The following is a 6,336-nucleotide window of genomic DNA, read 5'->3' on the forward strand; positions in this document are numbered from 1 at the left end:
GGATCTAAAATGGCTTCAACTATAAGTTAAACTGCTATTTTCTTTTCACTCCATGCTAAAACCAAACATTTTTAGCTGGATATTTGAGGTCTCTTGACTAATGGATAGGGTAGTCTTGAAAATACAAATTTTATTTCCTTGTAAGTTGAGAGGTTAGTAATTGTAATAAGAATTAAAATAATAGTCTTGTGTCCTCAAAAAATTTACCATCTCTCCAGGTGCTTCACACTGAAGACTCTACCTGCAAAGAAAACCTTTCTATTTGATACAGACCTTTTGATTTTTAACTGCAGCTGCTTTCTGACTCCAGACTGCTTGAATAACTAATCCTGGGCATTTGGTATTCCTCAGCCACTCTGAATGCATGTGCTCAACTTTTCCTTTTTGCCACATTTTCTGTTGGGAGATCTCCTCCCTGCTCTCAATATTTTTATATCCCTCTCAGTTCAGTATAGATCTGCTAGTTTCCATGTGGGAAAATGGATTTAGTAGGAAACATTTGAACAGGAAGATGGCTAATACACTGAGCCCTGTGTGATAAAGACAGATATCTTTTTTACCAGGCTCTCAACACTGCACTACACTGGAAGTTTATCACTTGGATGTAGTTTGGGAAGGTGCAGCTGAAACTTTGCCTTCTCCCCGTATGCATCAAGGGGCATGTGTTTGCCCCTGGCCCCTTGGAAAGAATGGTGGGACTCCAAACTGGCTTTTTGGTCTTCCCTTTCCCTAGCCAGAGGATCCCTTCTCCCCCAGCAAGACCTGGGAATGTGGACCTCTGCATCAGCCACCAAGAAACTGCTGCAATGCTTGAGCCCAAAGCTGTCCATGGCTCCCTGTCAGCAAGAGGCCAGGGCCTGCCGTGAGGTCCAGCTCTGCCATTCCACTCTTCCTTTAGACCCTGCCATCCAACTTCCCTGCTAGTGCAGCATTGCATGGCACCCCGAGTAAATGAATCTGCTTTGTTGGTTGCTAATTAGTTGGCTAATTATTAGGCTGACTGATGGTTTAGTTGATGATTCAGTGGTTGCTGGTAGCTTCATCATATGGATAAAAGCATCCTTCATGTGTTTCCAAAGGAATGTAGCAGATACAAGGGTGGAAATCAGAAGTTTTTCTACCTAATGCTTTGCCCTGGGTGGGTTTTGCAGTCTGGGACAAAGATCTTTGCCTCAGTTTCCCTATCAGTAAGTTGGAAGTAAACATTCATAGCTCATTGGGGTGTTATGGACATTAATTAGTTCCCGATTGTTAAGGGTTATTTGAAAATGTAAAATGCAATTATCTGATTGCCCAAGTAACAGGCTGGTTTTCTGGTTGGCAGGATGGCTAGAAAATTGGTGAGTTACTTAACTAGCTTGGTTAATGACCTGGTCCCATTTACAATGGGAACAAAATCATGCTAGGACATTTCCATTTAGCAGTATGGAGCTTTGTGGTTTGTTTTGGGTTTGTTGTTTTTTTCCCTTTTTTTGTTTCCCTAAAAAAATGAAAAGTAGGAACAATTTTATTCAATATAATAATTCTTGATACAAAATTGTTGCCAGGTTAAACTATAATGAAGAATTCTGTTTTGGAATTGGTCATTAGTCAGAATTAAATGTCTCCTTGGAACCGATTTCAGCCCACACGAAGTGAGCCTGAATAAATCAAGAGGGTTTTTTACCCCGTCACAAACTGCCTGGAAGGCGGTTTGGGATGGAGGTGCCCCCGGGGAAGGTCCTGGCGCCGTTCCGCGGAGGATGCGGGCGCGGCTGCGGCGGCGGCGCCGCTCTCCGCGGTGCTGAAGGGCGCTCCCGCCTGTCAGCTTGCCGGTGGTCCGGAGCATCACAGCACAAAAGAGCCCCTGGTCTGGAGAGGCCCGCTGGCTGCAAACAGGCCACTGATACATGGGGAAAATCAGATTAGAATTCACGGGATCGTTGGGATGAACGGGCCCTGAACTGGAGTTCTCACCCATCCCAGCTCTTTGTGAGAAGTAGTTCCAGGATTTTCTCATCCGCTCCCCAAGTCACTGCTTCTTCAATCAGTACAAGTCTCTTGAGCTACAATGGAGATTGAAAGCTTTTGGTAGGATCTGCCCAGTTTTCCTATTATCAACTCTTATTTTCTCTTCCTTATGATGTTGTCAATCACTAACCCTAAGGTCTTAGATATTGCAAGCTAGGTGCTTGGTTGAAGTTTAACATTTATTATCTAATTTATATCTTCTGGTAAAATATATTTTTTTTTACAATTTCCTATTACATGTTTCTCTGAGCAGAGCTAGCATGCAATGCTCTGGATAAAAGTGTTGGTATTTTATAAGGGCTGAGCTGTATTTAGGAGATCTTTAGCCTATATCTTTGCTCCCAAGGAGAGATCACAGTTATGTAAGCAATGTTGACAGATGTTTGTCTAATCCATCCTTGGAAACCTCCAGTGAAGTAATCCTCCTCTCTCCAGGCAAATCTATTGCAGTACTTACTCCTCTAACATTCTTGCCAATGTCCAGAGTAAATCTCTTTTCGTTGCAGTTTAAATCCATAACTTCCCTTTGTATGTGTAAGTCACATGGAAAAAATTTATTTTTTCCCTCTTTCACCTATTAGTAAACTGCTGCCATGTCTCTCCTCAGTCTTTTTCTTCCCATTAAACAATTCCTGTTCTTTCAGTCATCCATCTCATCTTCACAGATGTCTGATCATATGTTCTCCACTCTGAGGACATGGAGTCCTGAGTAAATGTACATGTTGCTTAGATTGCCCTTTATGGAAGCAGCCCACCTAAGGAGGCCTTTCTGGGATAGATTGTAGTGGGAAGAACAATTCACATATCTGGCAAGGGACACTGCTGTTTATATTCCTGGTGTGGTGACTGCTTTTTTCCCCCTGAAAACTTGATGTAGTTGACTCATAGACGTGATTCATCATCACTCCAAGATACTTTTCTGCAAATCTGCTGCTTCCTAAATTGTGTTTGCATAGCCAATTATTCTTGACAGTGTGGTGCCCAGTCTTTTCTCTTTTGGTTTAATTTGAGGAGAGACAGTATGTAGTTTTCATATGTATTGGAAAAACTAGCTAAGAATGTCTTCTTCCCCCCACACCCCCCCTCCCTTCCCCCCCAAAAAAAAGTTGCAGTAGAAGCAAAACAGCATTTTTTCCCCCACTATTGTTAGCATCAGTGTGGTGAAGATCTGGTTACTTCTGTCTGGCACATCTGTCTATTCCTTATAGATAAGTCTTTTGTTGCAGGCATTTTAAACAACTCCCAGCTTCTACACTTCTCAACCTGTATGTGCTAAGGAGCAGAGCAGAGTGAAAGACATTTATCTGTATGGCCTTTGCCTCTTTACTTACTGAACCTGCAGTGACTCAGGGTCCAGTGAAGAAATGCTCATGGCATGGTTATTGAAAGGGGACTTCTGAAGAGCTGTTGGATGAGTCACTTTGCCCCAGTAATAATTCACTAATTTTTAGGGTCGTGTTTTCCCCTGCTTTGTCTTGAGGTGTGGCTCTGAGTCACAGATGTCCTTGCTGAATATAATGGAAGCTGTGGAGCTTGCAGAGGGAGTTAAGTGCACTGAACACATAAAGGGTTTTCAAAATGCATCAGATGCCTTTGGATCCTAATTCCTGTGTACTTCAGTTTTTGCCTCTAGAATGGAAAAAACAAATCCCATTTCTGGAAGATAAAGTGGGTTCAACTCAGAAAGGCAGTTGGCCACTTTCATCATGAACACCAGTAAAAAATGCCACAGGAGAAAGAAAGGTACAATTTAGTCTTTAGGAAAAGGTTTGTGCAGTGCCTAGAACCTAAGTGAGCAAAGAGAAAATAAAATAAGGGCAGAGCCACTTACTAAATAACGCCATCCTAAGCCCTAGATTAAGGAGCCATTTCTTTGAAAATACAGTTGAAATTGTGTAATTGAAGCTGATAATATAACATAATGTGTATTTAGGGGCTTTAACACTACAAGGCATTGCATCCTTTTAGTTCCTTAGCTTTGTGCTTTGGGCAGGACCTGTTAATGCTTTAGGCAGTGATGTGTGTGTGTGTGTGTGTGTGTGTGTGTGTGTGTGTGTGTGCATAGTGGAGGAGACACTGCATTTTGTTGCCAGAAAAACTAATTTGGACTCCACTGGAGCTGTTAAATGCTGCTTTTGCCCTCTCATGTTATGGGAATATCTGGGGAATGGGAGGAAAAAGTCTCAAGAAGCTCTGTATGGTGTATTATTTTTCAAATTTTGATGGAAGAAAAGGTGAATTGAAATATAATCTTTCAATAACAAAAAAGGGAGCAGACTTTTAATGCTCTGGTCATCCTCCTCCCTTCCCCTTCTTCCAGTTCCAGAACAAATTTAGAGCTGTTTGGATTCATTTAAAAGGTGAAAATGACCCACTGCCAGCAAAAATATTCTAATTTTCCCTTCTACACAGAAATCAGCTTCACTGTGGGGTCCTGCTGGTAGCTGTGATGATGCCTCACAAGCTTGGTGGTACCTGTTTCTCACACATGATAGGCAATGTCTGTACCTAAATACAGGCTCAGGAAACTCACCTTTCTCATGAGCCCTTTATTAGCTGGGGGCTGATGAGTTTGGGCTGGTGGGATCCTCTGTAACATGTTGGTGGCTGCTGAAGACAAGCAGTCTGGTAAGGCTATCTCAGCATTGGGAGAGCTGTGAAGTGAGACCAGAGCAGAGAGGAAGGGGTTGGGGACAAGCAGAGAAAAGATAAGGAGAAGAGGGAACAGAAGCACAGCTGACATGCAGTTGAGGTCCCTAGTGATAGTATTGGCTAATGGAAGTGCTCGCCATAGGCACACAAAGCTGTGATCAAGGTCCTTCCTGTTTCCAGCGGGAATAGAAAACATGGGACAAGACCAGCTCTGGACTCTGTGAGACCCAGAACAGGAGAGGCATGGCATGTATTAATTGTGGTGATCAACATGACTCCCTGATGAATAGAGATGGTCAAAAACCTTCAAAGAAAAGCAGAAATTACAATTCTGCCTTCATGGGAACACTCCCGCTCTGCCAACTGTGCTCATCAAGTCTGGACACATATCACATCACGCTGCTGGTTGCACAGAGGGAGCTATCTCATTCCTGTGTGGAGGTTGTGTCTCCCCATATTTGGATGTTGCAAGAGCTTGCTTTCTTCCTTGCATTGCCCTGAAATAGTTGATCTGAACAGCAAAGTAGCCAAAGCAGTGTCCCTAATGCATGAGCATGTAAAGATCTATTCTTTGAAAAGTACCTGAATATTTCATCTCTACTTAGAGAATTCTTGGTGATTTTATATTCAATATCAAAGCTGTAATCAGCATTATGGGTCTTTTAAAAGCCATAGCAACTTTTGTTCTGATCCTGGGTGATGTTTGGTGTGCTGTGCTGAAGGGTGGCTGAGGTTGGGTCCGGTGTTTGAGTTACAAGGCCTTTATTCCAGGAGAAGTACTATTTATGTCTTCTTCCAGGAAAAATGACACCCTGATCTGGTAATGGGGAACTGGTACTGAAGATGGCCATGTTGTTTTGGCACCTACAACAGAGGCGAGGCTGGGCTGTGTTTTTTGTGTCCCAGAAAGCCCAGGTTTTTTCAGTTGGAAATCACAGACATATACTGGGAACGTGATTCCCAGGACAAGCTGGAGAGAAAGCAAGCTTTTTTTACCCCTTAAAGACGACTTCTTTCTGTGTCTACAGATGTGGCCTCTTCCAGCGTCCCATTTCGATGCTGGAGCTGCTACGTGGCACGTGTCCGCCAGAGGGCATGTGGGACATGTTCTCCTCCCGTGCGCACCAAGGTGGGAGCGCTTCCCAAAGCACGGGCCCCTCCAAAACGGGATCCTGCGCCGCCTGCCTTGGCCCTCGCCATTGCCCTTGGGATGCTGGGGAATGGTCTTTGGGCAACGGAGCTGCCAGCAGCAGCGCTGATGTGGCTGAGCTGCCACTGCAGCGTGCAGAGCTGTTTTGGTGTGACGTGGGGCTCTGCCTGCTGAAGGGTTACGTGTAAGGCTTTTTGGTGCCATGACTTCATGGTTCCCTAGACTTGCATGTCAGACCCCTGTATGTGCATCCATGAGGGAGACACACGTGTGCACATGCACATACCCACACTGGCCACAGAAGAAGCTGTATCCACACAGGCCCACTCTACAGCTTGCAAAGTAAATTAGTCTTAAATGACTCTTTGGAAACAAAATAAATCAAATAGCATAATAGTACCATCTTTTTATCTCATTTGTTCCCATACAATTAGTAGTTTTACTGCCATGTTGTGACAGGTGACTGTGTTTGACCTTTGCCGCTTGGGTGGTTGGCTGGTGCTCAAACTAATGAAGACCCTTAA

This window comes from Lonchura striata, chromosome 6 (genome assembly GCF_050655825.1).
Source record: "Lonchura striata isolate lonStrDom1 chromosome 6, ASM5065582v1, whole genome shotgun sequence".
NCBI lineage: Eukaryota > Metazoa > Chordata > Aves > Passeriformes > Estrildidae > Lonchura > Lonchura striata.